The sequence below is a fragment of the Nomascus leucogenys genome, chromosome 4 (genome assembly GCF_006542625.1).
Source record: "Nomascus leucogenys isolate Asia chromosome 4, Asia_NLE_v1, whole genome shotgun sequence".
Lineage (NCBI taxonomy): Eukaryota > Metazoa > Chordata > Mammalia > Primates > Hylobatidae > Nomascus > Nomascus leucogenys.
Window position 1 is genome coordinate 23,042,905 of NC_044384.1, and position 19,698 is coordinate 23,062,602.

The window sequence follows — 19,698 nt, forward strand, 5'->3', positions numbered from 1 at the left end:
TCAGTACATACTGCCTGGCTTAAAGAGAATGCAAACAGATTCAGGAGTATGGAGTATAGGGTACTAAATGCCCCAAAACATTTTTTTCTAATACCTTATAAACCTAATAAAAATGAAACTTTAGAAAAGCCACCAGAAGCACTAATGAAATAATGTGAAATAGAGGATAATATGGCTTGTGATGATAGACTAGTATATGTCAATCAAATACTTCTAGGAAGGACTACCAGCGAATTGGCAACCACATAAACCTAGTTCTAAGCAACTGATCAAAACAAAACAAAAAAAGGGCAAATTAGCCAGGACCTAACCATTTAGTCAGGTAGATCACAGGAATCTAAGTTTGAATTTCTTTAAAATGAATAACGGAGAAGCCAAGACACACTAAACTGCCAACACAAGGAAGTTTTTTAAGGGGAAAAAAGGGCAATGTAAATCCAGAGCATGCGGTTTTTCAGCCAACAGCATTCAACCAGTCTATGTATTAGTTAATAATCCATGCTTAACGTTCCCAACATTATCACCTATTGTAGCAAAAAAGCTCAATATGTTCCAAAAGCTTTATATTAAGTGGAAGTAAGCAAGTCACAGGACAGGATTTATTGGGATAAAAAAATTCTATTTTTATGGAAAATGCCAAAAGCAAAAGTGATTGAACAAATGACTAGAATAATCTGTTATGGTATTAACTTTAATAGAAACTCTCAAATAAAATTACCTTACTAATTCTCCAAAATATTATATATATAATATATTCAGATTTTGCAACTAATACATTGAGGGCATATGCTATCTTTCAAATTTCAACATGATCTTACAAATTGATATGTTCTTAGACTAGATGCTTCTAAAAACAAAATAATATTAGGAACATTGAGTTTTCATTTATGTTTGTATCAAAATCTGGCTTAAAATTACATTTAGAGACTGCTTATTCAATTAAAATGTTTAAAAGATAAAGCTCTAGAGTCAACAAATATCAGTAGTTCCAGATTCTATTTCTCATTTTGTCACTAGTTATGCAGTCTTTGATGATATCTCATTTCTGAGGCTTAGTTTTCTCAAGTTATGAAAATATTGAATCATTTTTAAGTCAACAAATCAAATCATAAGGAAACAGGTGCCTTAGAGATAAAATTTCAGTCATCTCTTTTGATTAATTTCAGGTATTGCTTTATTTCCCCTAATTTCACCTATTTTTCAGCTCTGTATAGAAATAATTTAAAATACTGTACTCCAGTCAACAAGAGCAACAAAAATAATAACTGAAAGAACAGTGGGCCTACAATCAGAAGACCTGTATTCAAATCCTGGCCCTTCTATGTGATCTTGACAAAGTTATCTCTCTAGGTCTCAGTTTCTCCATCTGTAAAAGATCGATAATAATATTCTCCTCCTCTCAGAAAGATGTCATAAAGATCAAGAGACCATATATGTAATGCAACTAGTACAACACCTAGCACATGGCAGATGCTCAGTAAATATTATTTAAAACACACACACAGACACAGATTTTGCTACTTCTTCACATTCTGCTTACGCATCTACAGGTTTCTTCCAGCACTTAATATTCAATAAGATTGGACTTTCCAACAGGTTAATACCTTTCATTGACTTTCTGCCAAAGTATAAAAGTATTACTGTGTATGCCTGTCAAACACAATTCAAATTGTGCAATTGTGCAATGCAAATATAACAATTTAGCTCTGTATTACTTTATTAGAAATAATACTACCAACTTCCATCCCAAAACTAAAATGGCTTTCAAATAAAATTTCAAACTTCTAATAATTAGTATCTATTTTAGAGCAGCATTTCTCAGGTTTCCAGTTCATGGCAATACCCTGGTAGGTATAGGTATCACAACAATAAATAAAATAGACACAATTCAGCTATCCAGTGGGGCTTACGTACATGTAAACAATTACCACAGAGCATGAGAGAAGTCTCAAGACATATGGAAACACAAAAGATGGATTCCCTAACCTAGACTTCAATGGGTCCAGGAAGGATTCCTAGAAGAAATGATGACTAGAATGAGTAGGAATTAACCAGAATAGGCTCAGGTAATCACATGTTCTAGGGCCAGAGGTATAATCTCAATTCTTTCTAAACAGTAAATAGTAGGGCTGACATTTAAAGTAAAAAGGCAGAATGGTGAAAAAACAACCAATAGCCAACATGCATCAGATCACAAGGGGCTTCTTGGTAAGACATTTTCAAGAGTTTGGACTTTAATTTGACAGCAAAGGGAAGCAGGTAAAGTGTTTTAAATCTGACATTGCTTTTCAGAAAGATCACTCTAGCTGTGATATAATAGAGAGGGATAAAACTGAGGACCCTGAAGACCAATAAGGCTACTGAAGTTCTGCAGGAGAGAAATGGTGGTGCCTAAATTTATCACAATCTCTCATTACTTATTTCTGGGGCGTCTCTGTTAATGGCTGTCTCCGCCACTACTCTTTCAAGCTCCCTGGTTACAAGAGGCACACTGTGTACTCACTACCAAATGATGCTTAGCACAGCATCTAGAGCATAGGACATCTTTAATAAATATATGGTGAAGGGTGTTGATGGTGAGAATAGTACTAATAATAATACTGATATGACAGCTACTTTAAAGATATAATAGATAAGACTTGATTTTCAACACACCAAGGTGATCAGGATGCAACATGGATTCTGATGCAAGTTTCACACAAAGGTACTTTGAGGATAAAAGAAAAGAAAAAGCAGTTTTAAATACTGAAAGCTTTCTAAGTAAAGGATGGGCATTATTATTACAATACTGATGCCTAGAGAAGTATCGATAATTTAGATTCCAACACGGAAGATAAATTATTCTATGCTTAACCATAATTCATTAACTCTAGGTTTGAGGATGAGAGAAAATACAAGGTTCCACACTGATCTTCAGTTGGGCCACATTGTAAAGATACTTAATGGTCCAATAAGCAGATATCTACACAGAGAAGCAACATGCTCAAACTTTTTGAGACAGTATGAAGGTTGGATTAACACAGAGAAACAACTAAAGACAGAGAAACCAAATATGATGGTACTGCAATAAGCCTGGGTGCTAAGTGATAAGAAGCTTAGCTAAAGTTAGAGTACTGAAAGAAAAATAGGAGACATTACAGAGGAAGAATAATAAGTCATGGGGGTTGGCGAAATACGTAAGGCCACAGGCAAGAAGACTATTGCTTTCCAAACTGGGTAGTAAGGAAAGAGGTAGGAGGGAAGCATAGTGAGGCAGAGGAAGGAAAGAGAGTGCAATGACGCTAAAGAGGAATCTGGTCTCTGAAAAATTGTAACTCAGAAAGTATTTTCATAAAATGATACCAGAGACCTCAACAAAAACTGTTCTACCTGAATGGTAAAAAGGCAATGAGCTTTTGCCAAACCAAGCCATTTCAAAAGTTTATGAAATAACACTCTGTCTCCTGCTATTTTGCTTTTATTTTTTATATTTAAGCATTTAAAAAAGAAAGGCTTTTATAATTGACAAAAAAAAAATAGCCTGGTTTCCCAATCTAGAACGGAGAGTATAGCTGGTTACCATCCGGGGGATTTTTTATTTGGGTGGATATTTAGGTCTGTTAGCAACTCTCTCAAGATCACACAGCAAATTGATCTCAGAGCTCAAAGGCAAACACAGATCTCCTGGGTCTTAATGCAACACTTTTCACTATCCTATATTGTCTTCATTTACCACAAAATTCCATTTATCAGAAAGCTTCATTATCCAGGCATTCCGGTTAATCAAGATTTTGCCAAAACATAGTACTCATTAAAAAGATAAATGGAACTGCAGTGTTTACAGATAAAATCATATGATGTCTGTGATCAGTGGCTCCCGGGAGAGGAAAGAGAATATGGGCTAAGACGTGTTAGAAGGAATGAAGATGAGGCCAGGCGCGGTGGCTAACGCCTGTAATCCCAGCACTTTGGGAGGCCAAGGTGGGCGGATCACCTGAGGTTGGGAGTTCGAGACCAGCCTGACCCACATGAAGAAACCCCGTCTCTACTAAAAATAAAAAATTAGCTGGGCATGGTGGCGCATACCTGTAATCCCAGCTACTAGAAAGGCTAAGGCAGGAGAATCACTTGAACCCGGGAGGCAGAGGTTGCAGTGAGCCAAGATTGTGCCATTGCACTCAGCCTGGGCAACAAGAGCGAAACTGTGCCTCAAAAAAAAAAAAAAGAAGGAATGAAGATGAAATAGTATCCTAAGTATGATGGATGTTATGTGCCCAAATCTTCCTTCAGGAAAGAAGGACCCAACTGGTGAGAGAGCTCCCAGTAGACAAGCCCAGGTTGTCAGCACCACTAAGGATTGCCTCAGCCCAAGAGAGATGGCTTGTCCAAGCTCTTGTATCCTTCCCATGGGACAGCCCACATCCAGTGACGGATCAATATGGAAATATAAAGGCCAGACCCCCTCACAATTCAGGATATCTCTGAAGGGTCATCCCATCTTCAGAACGTCCCCCAGGGTCAACTGAGACTCCTCTGAGACTCATCACGACTCAACTTTAACCCCGGGCCAAAGCTATTTCCTTTCCCTGGGTGTTGATCCCAAGAGTACTCCCTAACAAGCCTGAGTCTCCATCTCAGAGTCTGCTTGCCAGGGAACTCAAACTGTGAAAGTAAGTATTGAAGCTCTTTTTAGTGCAAGAGTGTGCATTATACTGTTCTTTCTACTTTTATATATTTGAAAATGTCTATAATTTTTAAAGGGTACCTGGAAAGAACTTCAATGTCCACAAATCAGGGGTTAAATAAATTGTGATAAAGCTTTATAATGGAACACTGCAGTATGAGATATAAAACAAACACCAAAATATACAGTGGGTACACACACACTTTGAGTAATTCTGAAATGATAACGAACAAAAAAAAATCAGTAATAATGACTGCCTTTTAAGAGGAAGACTAGAAACAGGAGACTGGGCTGAGTAGAATTCCTAATTCTCAAGATAAATTCCTGGGTTTTTTGTTTGTGTGTTTGTTTTTGCCCCATCATTGTGTTTTCCATTATAATACAGTTAAATAAAGTGGCCTAGATACACCTACACCACGTTCTTCTTCTTCTTCTTTTTTTTTTTTTTAGATGGAGATTTACTCTTGTCACCCAGGTTGGAGTGCAGTGGTGCAATCTCGGCTCATTGCAACCTCCACCTCCCAGATTCAAGGGATTCTCCTGCCCCAGCCTCCTGAGTAGCTGGGATTACAGGCGCCCGCTACTAGTCCCAACCAATTTTTGTATTTTTAGCAGAGACAGAGTTTTGCCATGTTGGCCAGGCTGATCTCAAACTCCTGACCTCAGGTGACCCACCCACCTCAGCCTCCCAAAGTGCTGGGATTACAGCCATGAGCCACCGTGCCCAGCCACACCAAATTCTTTTGTTTTAAAGTTGTACATATGAACACAACGTGGGGTTTTGAAAATACATTTAACTTTAACAAGTATTTATCTTTAGCCTATAATCTTTTCAAATGCTAACTCCCATCCACTGTGAGTGCCCTGTCCTGAGCCGCATGATTTACTACTCCTGCTACTCCTATTTTCGCTACACCTTCCAAATGCTTGATGCATAACACTCATTCATTTGCACAGCCTATGTTTCTCAAGGATAAAATCTGTAAATCTAGCACCTTTGTTATCTAAGCATTATCAAGTAAGCTGCATATCTGCACCTAAAACGCTGACTTTTACTAGTGGCCAATATGTATTTATTGAATGAATAAACAGAGAATAACAATAACTAGCATTTATTAAGCCCTCACTATGTGCCAAGGGCTGTATTAAGGGTTTCATGTACAACTCAAATTTAACTCTTTTGAGGAAAAATGTCTCTTAAAAAAAAAAAAACTTCTCCTGAACTCTGCAAAAATCTTCCTCCTTTAATTATGCTCTCACCGTCTACCATTTCAATCTATTTTATAAGTTAACCTTTGCCCTTCAAACATGTCTACATTTCATTTTTATCCAAATACCTTCACTGGCCTCTACTTGGAACCCTAATAATCTCTCTCCCTCTCATTACAATTAGCATTTTGAAATATGTGGTCTTTAACTTGGTGCTTCCATTTCCTTAGTATAAAGGCCTCATGTACTCTAGTCTGAGCCCTCAAAAAGACTTAATTTAAGGACACTCAAGATCTCCCACTACATGAAGGGGTTAACAATCCTTCTAAAATGACACTCCAGGGCAGAGCTCTCCAATATTGCAGAGACAAGCAACACCTTATAAGAGAAGTGAAGAAAGAGGATGTTCTGACATTAATCGATTGTTGATACCTATTCTTCCTAAGTCCAATTATCTTATATATACTTTATAGCTGCTAGCGTGACGTTGCTGATTTTTTGCAATGCACTCACTTTTTTTCTGGTACAGCGGACTGTCCCCATTATCTTCTTCCTATTTTCTCATCTTTCCTCTACCTAGACATGTGAAGGCCCAAAAAGCCCTAAGAAAAATTCCAAAGACTTAACCCTGTTACCTCATGTTGGTTTTTTTTTTAATTTGATATGCCTTTAAAAATTTTTAAATGAAATTGCCTTTCTCCTCGTGATTCCTCCCAAATTTTTATTATGAAAAATCTCAAATATACAAAAGTTCAAAGAAGAATATAACAATCACTCAAAAAATAGTATCGTGTCATATTTCCCTTGGCAGTGTGGTATATCTACATATATGCTGTGCATATATATATGTATATACGCTGTACATATATGTGGTGTATATATGCTGTGCATATATGTGTGTTTTTAAAAAGTCTGTGCATCTATATGTGTACGTATTTTGTGTGTGTAGAACCACTTGAAAGTAACTTATACATACCATGATGAGTCACCCCTAAATGCTTTTAAAGACAGAACTTAAAAATAAGGGCATTCTCCTTCATAAACACAATACCATTATCACACTCACTATTATCAACACCATAATCATTCTCTAATAGCATCTACAAACTAGTCCATATTCAAATTACTTCAATAATCTACAAAATGCTTCTCATAATGTTTTCTCTCAAACCTGTAAACAAAATACTCAAGTTTTATGCACTGCATTTGTTGTTATGAACTGAATGATATGTCCTCCCAAAATGCATATGTGGAAGCCCTAACCCCCAGTGTATTTGTGTATTTGGAGGTCAGGCCTGTGAGAAGGTGATAAAGGTTAAATGTGGTCATCAGAGCAAGACACTACTGTGATAGGGCTGGTGTCCTTGTAAGAAGGGTAAGAGACACAAAAGCTCTCTCCCTCTCCACCACTGTGAGGACGCGGTGAGAGCGCAGCCATCTGCAAGCCAAGAAGAGAGCCCTCACAGAAAATAAACCTTCCGACCTTGATCTGGGGCACTTCTAGCCTCCAAAACTGTGGGAAAATAAAATTCTGTTGTTTAAGCCACTCAGTTTGTGGTATTTTGTATGGCAGCCTGAACAGGCTAAAAAAGCTGTTATGTCTCTTTAGTTCTAGAATAATCCCACCTTATTTTTTTTAATACTAATTTTAAGAAGCCAAACCAATTGTTTGTAGAATGTTCCATATCTGAAGATTTTTCTGATTGTTTTTTATGATATCATTTAACTTGTTCCTTGTTCCTCCATCACCTGTTTTTACTACACCTGTTCCTCCATCACTTGTTTTTACTACAAACGAAATTGGATCTAATGTTTGCCTCAAGTGAACACTGTTGGCAAGAATACTCGATAGATGTTGATGTACACTTCACACTGCATCACCTCAGGAGGCATATAACATCATATTGTCCTATGAGCAACTATGCTACCTCTGACCATTTGATTCAGATGGTGACTACCAGATTACTTTCACTGCTACTGTTTTTGTTTTTCCTTTTGAAACTATCAATGACCTATGGGGCGATATTCTGATAAGACCATCCTGTTCCACACTATCCCATGTAATATTGGTAGCACACATGATTTCTAAAAGCTATAAACAGTTAAGATTATATACAAACTAGTATCAGATCAATGTTAATTCCTCCACACTGTTTGTCTAGCTCTCAAATGCAAAAGTAAGATGCATTTCTATCCCAGCAGGATAGTCAATATGTTCTCAGTCTGTGTACTTCTCATGTCCCAGGCAGGCCCCCTGTGACTTGCAGACAAAAACAAATTTTCTCTCATGAGAATGGGCACACATGAACTGGCATAGGCCTTAGCTACCCACCTACCAATGGGGAACATGAGAAGCAAGTACTAAACCCTAAACAGCTAAATGTATTTGCCACAGCTGCAGTGAAAGAAGAAGGAGAAGTTTGTAAAGGTTTATTCGAATTCTCAGAGAACATTCCTATGTCATTTGTCAAAAGAGTGTACCTAAGTCAAGATCACAGTATGATGTGATGAGGACGTGATGATTAAGATGATGTATTTTGTGTGTGTGTGTGTGCTTGTGCATTTACCACCAATCGACTGAAGACTTGGAAAACAAATCTGAAGCAGATAATGAAGACTCTGTTTATTATACTACAATGGAACAGCTAGGTCATAAAAACACACTAAAGAAACTACTCAGCTGCTTCCTTATAACAAAGTGTTTCCAGAATTTAAGAGCTGTAAGGGACACAACCTTCAGAACACTTAAGCAGCTGACAAGATTATACTTTGTTATTTGGGTGGTTAAGAAATATACTGTACTCTCAATGAGCCTGACACTTTAGGACTGCTTGGTTAAAGGGAGTTCCAGTGTTCAGTTTCAAAGGAACATGTGGAATGAGCAGATGGCAACAGGAGACTACACTTATTTCTTATTGCTAAACAGCCCTGAGTGTATGAGAGACAGATTTTGAAGAACTGCAGAACTATCTGGTCAAAAATAAATCACATTTTAAAAGTGATTCATAGATGTTGAGGCATATAAATCATGTTTTAAATTTGTAGGCCGGGCGCGGTGGCTCACGCTTGTAATCCCAGCACTTTGGGAGGCCGAGGCGGGCAGATCACGAGGTCAGGAGATCGAGACCACGGTGAAACCCCGTCTCTATTAAAAATACAAAAAAATTAGCCGGGCGTGGTGGCAGGCGCCTGTAGTCCCGGCTACTCAGAGAGGCTGAGGCAGGAGAATGGCGTGAACCCAGGAGGCGGAGCTTGCAGTGAGCCAAGATTGCGTCACTGCACTCCAGCCTGGGCAACAGAGCAAGACTCTGTCTCAAAAAAATAAATAAATAAATTTGTGCAGGTGCTATTAGAATGAATGAACTCTACTGCTTATGCTCTATCCATCACCAACCTACATCAGTTTCAAGAGTTACTGATTAAGCTAAAAGCCCATTATGCCCACCAAGACCTTACTTTTTAAAGGAAATTCCATTTGGTTGACCAACTTCAACTTTCTCCTGCCACCCACCTCTAATCTCATTTGCATCTCCAGTCATTCCAATTTCTTCCCTTAGGTTGCCATCAAAAGTCTAAACTGAGCACTGAACTTTCTCATTGTATATAAATTGAATTAAACAGAAAAAGAAGAAAAAAACATGCTTCCACAAATTGGAAGCTGAATTGTCACATTAGTCTTGGAATCACTAAAATAAGACGGGCAACTGTGAAGGTATGAAAGTCACACTGACTAGAGAGGAACCCAGCTCTCTATTTCCGTTTTAAACTCTGAGGAAATATGTGATGTCTCAAATTAAACTTCTCATTTGTAACATTACCCTCCTCCTGCTCTGCCTGTCACAAAAACTGCCCTTGACAAGGTCACCAATGACCTCCCACTGTTAAATCCATTCTCAAGTTCTATCCCTTATCTTACTTGACTTACCAGCAACATTTGACAGTTCATATTCCATCCTTGAAATAAATACTTCTTTACCTGGCCTCAAAGTCTTCATCTTTTCCTGACTTTCCTTCTTCTTCTCTAGCTTTAGTCTCCTTTCTTTCTTTTCTTTCTTTCTTTCTTTTTTTTAACCTTTACATATTGGCATTCCCAGAACTTAGTCCTTAGACTTCTCTTCTCTGGCAACACTCCCTCCCTCAATGATCTCATCAAGCCTCATTGCTTTAAATATCATCTATAGGTTGAGTATCCTTTATCTGAAACACTTGGGATCAGAAGTGTTTTAGATTTTGGATTTTTTTCAGATTTGGGGATATTTGTATTATACTTACAGGTTGAGCACCTCTAATCTGAAAAATCCAAAATGCAAAATGCTCCAATGAGCATTTCTTTGGAGTGTCAGGTTTATGCTCAAGAGTTTTGGATTTTGGAGCATTTTGGATTGCAGATTAGGGATGCTCAACCTGTATACATTGACAGTTCCCCAATTTATTGTGTGGGATGCTTTTCTGAAATCCAAATCCATATGTCCAGCTTCCTACTCAACATCTCCTTTTGAATAGCTAATAAGTTTCTCAAACTTGGCATGTCCAAAAGTGAGCCCCTGTTCATTCCTCAATCATGCCCCTCCCACAGTCTACCCATCTCAGTTATTGGCAACTCCAGTTTTATAGTTACACAGACCAAAATCCTAGAATCATCTTTAGTTGCTCTATTACTCTCTCACACATACACATTCCACATCCCAATCCATCAGTAAACTCCACTGGCTATACCTTCAAATCATATCCAGAATCCTGCAACATCTCAACACTTTCACTACAACCACCCTATTCTCAATCAGCATCTTCCATCAGGGATAACACAACAGCCCTCTAACTGGTCTCCCTGTTTCCATCTTTGCTCCCCTGCAGTCTCAACACAGCATATAGAGTAATACTATTTAAAAAAAAAAAATCATGCTGTGATCACATCTCAAAATCTTCCAATGGCTTCCTGTCTCACACAGAGCAAAAGCCAACTCTACAAACAACTGCCTATCCTATATGAGTGAGGTGGTTGTTCTCTCCCTTGCTTACTCTTTTCCATCTGCCCTGATTCATTGGTGTTGCTCAAAGATACTAAACAGAATCTTACCTCAGAACAGTGTCCCTCACCCCAGATTCCTTCTGGCACACTCCTTCGCCCTCTTCAAATCTCTATAAAATATTACCTTTTTAGTGAAGGGTTTCCTGACCATCATAAATTGCAAAATCTACCATTCAAACAAAACACTTACAATCATTTAACATACCATATGTTTTATTTATTTATCATCTGCCTCTCCTGCTATATGTTCTATGATGGTAAAGATCTGTGTTTGGCTTCTTCTCTATTGTATTCCCAGTGCCTAAAATTCTTTCCACATAGAAGGAATCCAAATACTTGAACAAATAAACAAACTAGTGAATGAAATATGTTTGCGTTGGTTTAAGTAAAGTTGCACCCATCAGCAAATTAAAGTATATCCCGATTTTATATGTTTTGGATTTCACAGGGGAGTTTCTTGTCAATTAGTTCTTCTATAATAATGTCAACAATTAATACAAGTCTCCTTAACCAAAATATCATTAACATATTATTGTTTTTTCCCCAGCTACAGGTTTTACTTTCACTCCTGCCTCTGTTAGTCTATCGTGACATATACATAGCAAAATATATCTTAGGGCCTATGAAGCAAATTAGCTGACATAATCACTACTACAGTCACTAAGGCCTAGTAATTAATCACAACACTGTTTCTTAAAAGTAAGTACAGTGGGCCAGGCGCAGTGGCTCAAGCCTGTAATCCCAGCACTTTGGGAGGCCGAGGCGGGCAGATCACAAGGTCAGGAGTTCAAGACCAGCCTGGTCAACATGGTGAAACCCCGTCTCTACTAAAAAAAAAAAAAAAAAATACAAAAATTAGCTGGGCACAGTGGTGCACGCCTGTAGTCCCAGCTACTCGGGAGGCTGAGGCAGGAGAATCGCTTGAACCCAGGAAGTGGAGGTTGCAGTGAGCCAAGATCGTGCCACTGCACTCCAGTCTGAGCAAAAGAGTGAGACTCTGTCATCAAAAAAAAAAAAAAGTAAGTACAGTGATATTTCATTCGTGTGAATTTTTTGCTCCAACTAATGGAAGTTTATACTGTTTATTTGTATTTGAAACGTTTAGAAAAAAGAAGAGCCTTTAAGGAAGATAGCTTGAATGTGAAATAAACTTGAATGTGAAAACAGAAGGTAACTGGCTCACTCTTATCAGTCTGTTATCACTGACATATACCAACTATCAACATTCAGAGAAAAACATGATGTGCAAAAAACTATCTTCTGTGAGCTTGAAGGGTCATAAATTACAACTGCTAAGCTGAATGGGAGACTGCATTTTCAAAGTCATGTATTTCCAGGCTGGGTGCAGTGGCTCATGACTAATTCCAGTACTTTGGGAGGCCCAGGCAGGCAGATCACTTGAGGTCAGGAGTTCGAGACCAGCCAGGCCAACATGGTGAAACCCTGTCTCTAATAAAAATACGAAAATTAGTTGGGTGTGGTGGTGCACACCTGTAATCCCAGCTACTTGGGAGGCTGAGGCAGAAAAATTGCTTGAACCGGGGAGGCAGAGGTTGCAGTGAGCCGAGATCATACCACTGCACTCTAGCCTGGGCGACAGAACGAGATTCTGTGTCAAAAACAAAACAAAAAAAACAAAGTCACGTCATCTCCAGAAATGTTATATTTTAAAGAGCCTACAGAATAACGCTTAGCACTTCAGAAATCTTCCCTCCCCTAAACTGACCAGTACCCTAACATTCGTTGTTCCAACATTTTATGGCTCCCACTAACTCAAGTAATCATCAGCCAAAAAAAAACCCCTGTAATTTCATTAAACGTCACCAACATATTTTGAAAAAAAAATCCAATTTTATTTAAAATGGTAAATACTTCATGAATGTAATATATGTTCCTTAATAGAAAGGAAGTAAAAATTTCCTTGGACCCATAAGGACTTTCTGAACGCAATCATGATGTAGGATTTCTTCTTCCAACATAATTGTGTTCTTTTGTATTCAGCAAAGTAGCTTTAAGTATCAGATACAGACAAAGACAAGTGAACCATATGGATGGAATTCAAATTATAAGTTAACATTACTATCATAGTACCTGTCAGTGAGAACATAAGGAGTCCTCTTATTGATGACAGAATTTCACTGAGCTATCCATAGCTCTCAGTTGATTTTCCCTATGATCACTGGCATGCACATATGTAAGACTATTAATTCTTTAAAAAGTGCATCAATTAAATGGACAAAAATGAGAATAGAACCTACAAACCTCACTAACTCCATAATTTAATTGCCAGGCATGGTGGCTCACGCCTGTAATCCCAGCACTTCGGGAGGCCTAGGTGGGAGGATAACCTAAGGTCAGGAGTTTGAGACCAACCTGGCCAACATGGTGAAACCCCATCTCTACTAAAAATACAAAAATTGGCCGGGTGTCCTGGCGGGCACCTGTAATCTCAGCTACTAGGTTGGCTGAGGCAGGAGAAACGCTTGAACTTGGGAGTTGGAGGTTGCAGTGAGCTGAGATCACACCACTGCACTCCAGCCTGGGCAACAGAGTGAGACTCCATCTCAAAAAAAAAAAAAAAAAAAGTCCCAACAAATTAAAAAACTGTCACAGGGAGATGTAACAGATAAACCAAGGAATAAAGGCACTACATAGTTCCAGGCCTCACTCTACACACACTAAAATTACTTCAAGATTTACACTATGAATTTTGATTTCTGTCTAGTAGAACACAAAAAGACAAAGGTAGATTATCAATATATGAAAATCAATAGCATTTTCTTGTATCAGCACTAATCTACTTAAAAATAGTATACCATTCACAGTATTTTTATAAACTACAATATTTTACTCAAAGTCATAAGTGAAAGACCATTCCATGTTCTCAGATAAAATGTCTAATATTATAAAGATATCGACTTTCCTCAAAATAAATCTGTAAGTCAAAGTTCTACTGGTATTGTTTTTAGAAACTCAAACTAACTCTAAAATACATAGGAAAGAATAAAAATCCATAAATAGCTGAGGCAAACTTTGAAAATGGGCAAAGATGAGAGAAAGTGCTCTCCAGATATTTAACATCACTAGCTATTTGGGAAATGCAAATTAAGACCACATTGAGATATCATCACACACCAGAACAGTTAAAAAAAAAAAAATAGTGGCCGGGTGCAGTGGCTCACATCTATAATCCTAGCACTTTGGGAAGCCGAGGTGGGCAGATTGCCTGAGCTCAGAAGTTCGAGACCAGCCTGGGGAACACGGTGAAACCCCATCTCTACTAAAATGCAAAAAATTAACGAGGCATGGTGGCATGCACTTGTAGTCCCAGCTACTCGGGAGGCTGAGGCAGGAGAATTGCTTGAATCTGGGAGGTGGAGGTTGCAGTGAGCCAAGATTGAGCCACCGCACTCCAGCCTGGGTGACAGGGCGAGACTCCATCTCCAAAAAAAAAAAAAAACATAGTGACAGTATCAAATGCTAGTGAAGATGCAAAGAAATGCAATCTATCATACATTCCTGGGAGAAATGTAAAATGGTACAACCACTCCAGAAAACACTTTGGGAGTTACTTCAAAAACTAAACATACACTTACCATACCATCCAGCAACCATGTCCTTGGACATTTATCCCCCCAAAAAATGAAAATTTAAATCCATACGCACACACACACACAAAACTGTACAAGAATGTTCACAGCAGCTTTATCTGTAACAGCCAAAAATTAAAAACAGCCCAGATATGCAGGTTAATGGTTAAACTTGGATACATACATACCATGGCATACTACTCAACAATTAAGAAGTACAAACTATTGATAAATGCAACAATTTGGATGAACCTCAAGAACTGTCTCATTCAAAAATGTTGATGAATCTCAAGAACTGTCTCATTCAACAATTTGGATGAATCTCAGTTTCAAAAATTACATGCTATAGGATTCCATTTATATAGCATTCTGGTAATGACAAAATTATAGAGATAGAAACTGATTAAACTGATTAAGGGATGGTGAGGGTAAGGGAGGTGGATGAAACTAGAAAGAGGTAACATGAAGAAAATCTTTGTAGTGATGGAATAGTTCCATATCTTCTTCTTCTTCTTTTTTTTTTTTTTGAGACAGGGTCTTACTCTGTCCCGGGCTAGAGTGCAGTGGCATAATCACAGCTCACTGCAGCTTCAACATTCCCAGGCTTAGGTGATCCTCCCACCTCAGCCCCCAAGTAGCTGGGACTACAGGCATGCACAACCACACCAGGCTAATTTTCGTATTTTTTGCCAGAGATGGGGTTTTGACATGCTGCTGGTCTCAAACTCCTGGGCTCAAGCAATCTGCCTACCTCAGCCTCCCAAAGTGCTGGAACTACAGGCATGGTCAACCACGTCAGGCTAGTTCTGTATCTTGATTGCAGAGGTAGTTGCAGGAATCCACACAGGTGATAAAATGGCACAGAACTATACACAGGCATTGTACAAAATCAATTTATTGGTTTTGATATTGTACTACAGTAGTATAAAATGTAACTATTGAGGGAAATTCCTTGGGTGAAGCTGCATAAAATGTAACCACTGGGGGAAACCAGACCTCTCTTTACTATTTGTGCAACTTCCTATGAACCTATAATTATATCAAAATAAAGCTAAAACAAAATAAATGGGAAGAGTTATTTATATAGGGGGAGAAAACATACTACTACAAAACCATAGAGTTAAAACAGTATGGTGTTAGGGCGAGAACAGACAAACCAAAGGAAAGGACTCAATATTCAGAGTGTACATGAGCACCTAATACACAGTGTGACACCGTATCTATGGGAAAAGGGAAGAAAGACGCCAGGAAAACTGGCACAGTACATGGAAAATAAACTAGATCACAAACTTGTGACACATAAAAAGTTAAACTCTGCATGTATTAAAGACCAATAAGTTTAAAAAGAAAACTATGAATTTAGCAGTACATAACATAGCAGAGTAACTTTGTGGCATAGCACTGGGGAAAGATTTCTTAAAAAAAAACCTCCAAAATACAAACCATACAGCCAAATGATTTTTTAATTTGATTATATCAAAATATAAGATTTCTGTTCAATGAAGAACATCATGAAAAAGATTACAGACAAATAACAGATTAGGAACAGATATACTTGTAATACTTAAATGACTAGTATCTATGAAATACAAGAAATGTCTGCAAATCAACAAGAAAGAACTGAAACCCCAAAATAAAAATGGGTGAAGGGATGAACAGGCAATTTCACAAACAAAAAATTCAAAAAGATAAAACACATATGAAGAAATACTCAGATTTGGCAGGGCACACTGGCTCACGCCTGTAATCCCAGCACTTTGGGAGGCCGAGGCAGGCAGAGGTCAAGAGATCGAGACCCTCCTGGCCACCATAGTGAAACTCCGTCTCTTCTAAAAATACAAAAATTAGCTGAGCATGGTGGCACATGCCTGTAGTCGCAGCTACTCAGGAGGCCGAGGCAGGAGAATTGCTTGAACCTGGGAGGCAGAGATGGCAGTGAGCCAAGATCACGCTACTGCACTCCACCCTGGCAAGAGTGAGACTCCATCTCAAAAAAATAAAGAAATGCTCGGATTCATTAGTAATAGTGAAATGTAATTTAAAATGAGATTTAATTTTGTATCTATTAGTCTGGAAAAATTGGAGCACTGAATAAAACCAAGCATTTGTGGGGAAACAAAGATAAAGGAACCCTCACGAGCTTCCTGCAGGTGTATAGACCATTGCTGCTTGTTCTAAACACCATCTGGTGGTGCGTCAATAAAATATATGAAAACCAAATGATCCAGAAATCGCATATGGATCTATAACTCAATGAAAGTATCACAGAGGTCTAAAATGTATGCTTATCATGGTATTATCTGTAGAGGTAGGAAAATAACATGGGTATCGACAAATAGGAGAGTAGACAGATAAACTGTAGTAGATGTACATTCTGAAATATTGTGCAGCACTTGGAAGCAAAGAACAGCAACGCAATAGATCTTTAAAACATAATAGTGAGACAAAAAAACTGCACGATATCATCTCTATAAATTAAAAATGTGGGCACCCAGAACAATATATATTTAATAACACATACAAACAGAAGAATACACGTCATACAGAATGGTTGCAAATGGGTTGATGAGCAAGAGAAAAGAGTGGGAATTAGAAATAAAAAACAATGAATGAGGCTGGGTGTGTTGGCTCACACCTGTAATCCCAGCACTTTGGGAGGCCAAGGCAGGTGGATTACTTGAGGTCAGGAGTTCGAGACCAGCCTGACCAACACGGTGAAACCCCATGTGTACTAAAAATACAAAAATTAGCTGGGCGTGGTGGCACAGTCTGTAATCCCAAGCTACTCAGGAGGCTGAGGCAGGAGAATCGCTTGAGCCCGGGATGGGGAGGTTGCAGTGAGCTGAGATCACGCCATTGCACTCCAGCCTGGGCAATAAGAGCGAAACTCCATCTAAAAAAAAAAAAAAAAAAATGAATGAAAAATGCAGGCAGGGGAGATGCCTTGAACAGCCCATTGAATTGAGTAAGATTAACTCCATCCTCTGCACCTGAGGTCCAAAATGAACTTTAAGGATTCATACATCTAACAAACATCACACCACTAAAGCTAAATGTCATCCTACCCTTCTCACGAAGAAAGCGCAAAACAAGCTCACTACTTTGAAGATTTTCAATGCCAAGTGTGTTACATGGAGAAACCACCCAACTTCCTTTAACTTCAAAACAGAACATGTATCAAAGATAAAAGGAAACTGTAAGATACAAGGGTCACTACCCCTAAAATTTAAGTTAAATTCTTACAGTGATATTCAAGCCAAGCCTAGTCCCTTTGATTCACCCAGTCACCGAGATCTTTTAAAATTTAGTTACAGGTGGCAATAAGAAAAAATAAATGGCATACTCTCATTTTTCTCTTAAAGTGTTTCTCTGAAACTCTTAAAATAAGGATTGGCAGTAAAATAAATGAATTTTTCTACCATAATCCCTAATTGACATTAATAATAAAGCATTAACTATATTTATAGTGGTTCGTTTTCCCAATTTATAATAACTAATATGCATTGTTCTGGATGGAACTAGACAATTTTTTATTCTTTATAATAATGAGGGCATTTCAACACATGTCCACTTTTAAGCTGACCATACAGCCACGAGTTTGTTTATAAAGCAAGAAGCAGAGTCAAACTAAAATTTTTGTTTAACAAAATGTCAAAACCTCAGTTAATTTCTTTCATATAACAGGCAATTCCTGCAACCTTGCCCATAAAATCCTAAGACATAAACATCTGAAAGAGTCAGTCTGCCTTTTTTTGTCTCATGGCAAATATTACAGTGAGGGGAAGCTATAGCTGCTACTGACCGAACCCTAAATTCAGCAGCATCAACAATATCAATGCAGCCTGTGATGCAACGGTAGCTTCCCTAGTTTCAGACTATCTAACCCAGCAAATTCTGCCTCAAAAAGTGACATACTAAGTGGGTCAAAAACATAAAACGGCAATTTTTGAATCAAAGGGTAGTGTTGACTTCAAACATAGCTTCAGAACGCTGGGACCCATCACTAAGTGAACGGGAGTGACTGGTATCCACTCAGACAAGTACTAGGGCAAAGGGTTAAGAACTGGCAGGTGGCATCTCAAAAATGAAATTCTAACAGTGGTGTCAGTACCTTGGGCATGGGCAAAAGTAGTACCAACAGGAAAGGAAAGACTATATGAACCCCAAAAGCAAGCACATCGCCCAAAATTGCTGTCAATAACCACCCACGATCATCACCAACCACCTGATCCCGTTTACATTGTACCTGTGAGCCAGGCAGTCCCACCTCAAGACCACAAAGCAACTGTCACAAGTAGCAAATATCACTCACCAGGCAAGGGAGCCACAAAGACCCCCGGCGGGCTCCCAAGCTCTTGGTAACGGCGCCTAGTTTTGGGCCCGACCTGCAGGCGAAGCAAGGAGCAGAGCTTGCAGCCGCAGCGATCTGACAGCTAGCACCGCCCCCGGCTAGAGCAGGCTTGTGACCTTTGACCCCCGACCCCTGATCTCCACGGTGCAAGCACATCCCGCCCTGCGGTTTCCCATGGAGAAGCTTGAAAGCCCCCTTACCTGTCACAGCTTCACCTCATGCCGCGATGCAGCCTGTCAGACCGCCGGTGGGCGCCCCAGCCAAGGAGGACAAGGATAGGGCGGAACTACCGAGGATGCGGGGTGCGCAGATCCTGCTTGGATAACCCGTGGGGCGCCAAGCGCTATCCAGCCGCCGTCTCCCCACTGAGACTGCAAGGTGCCGGTGCCGCCGCCGCCGCCGCCGCCACTGCAGTAAATCAGTTGACACCAGCCCCAACTGCCGTGACTTTTGCTGCAACTGTCGCAAAAATGAGGGGGCGGGAAAGACTCACCATTTCCCTACATGCAAGGCCTAAGCCGGCGCCGAGAGAGCCGGCCGCGTTACCATGGAGACCGAAGGTGGAGAAAAGGTCAGCTGTGGGCAAGGAGTGCACGGCCGCCATCTTGGTTGTGGGATGTCTGGTCTAGGCTGTCCTCTCGCCAGTTGGGAGGACCAAGATGGAGCGAAGGATGAAGTAGCAAGTGTAGGTTTTTCTTGGGACCAGGATGTTGCGCAAGTTTACACTTCTGACCCCATCACTCGGCCCAGACGCCTGGAAATGTCAGTTGCTGTTTCCTTTTTGCCTCTGAACTTAATTGTTGGCCAGGACACAGAGGGCCAGACATAGACGAACTCTGCCACTCCACTAGAGGAA

At 39.4% G+C, this 19,698-nt stretch overlaps 1 protein-coding gene across 4 annotated transcripts in view; it reads right to left on the minus strand.

Moving 5' to 3' along the window:
• WDR7 (WD repeat domain 7) overlaps positions 1–19,282 on the minus strand; it is a 372,747-nt gene extending 353,465 nt beyond the window's left edge. For 3 of the 4 annotated variants that reach the window (XM_003264268.4, XM_003264267.4, XM_030810359.1), the window contains exon 1: positions 19,043–19,282. The gene's annotated coding sequence lies outside the window, so the exon portion shown is untranslated. Of the gene's footprint in view, positions 1–18,803; positions 18,945–19,042 lie in introns of those variants that run through there. The other variant, XM_030810360.1, reaches the window with a different exon arrangement.
• Between the last annotated feature and the right edge of the window lie 416 nt (positions 19,283–19,698).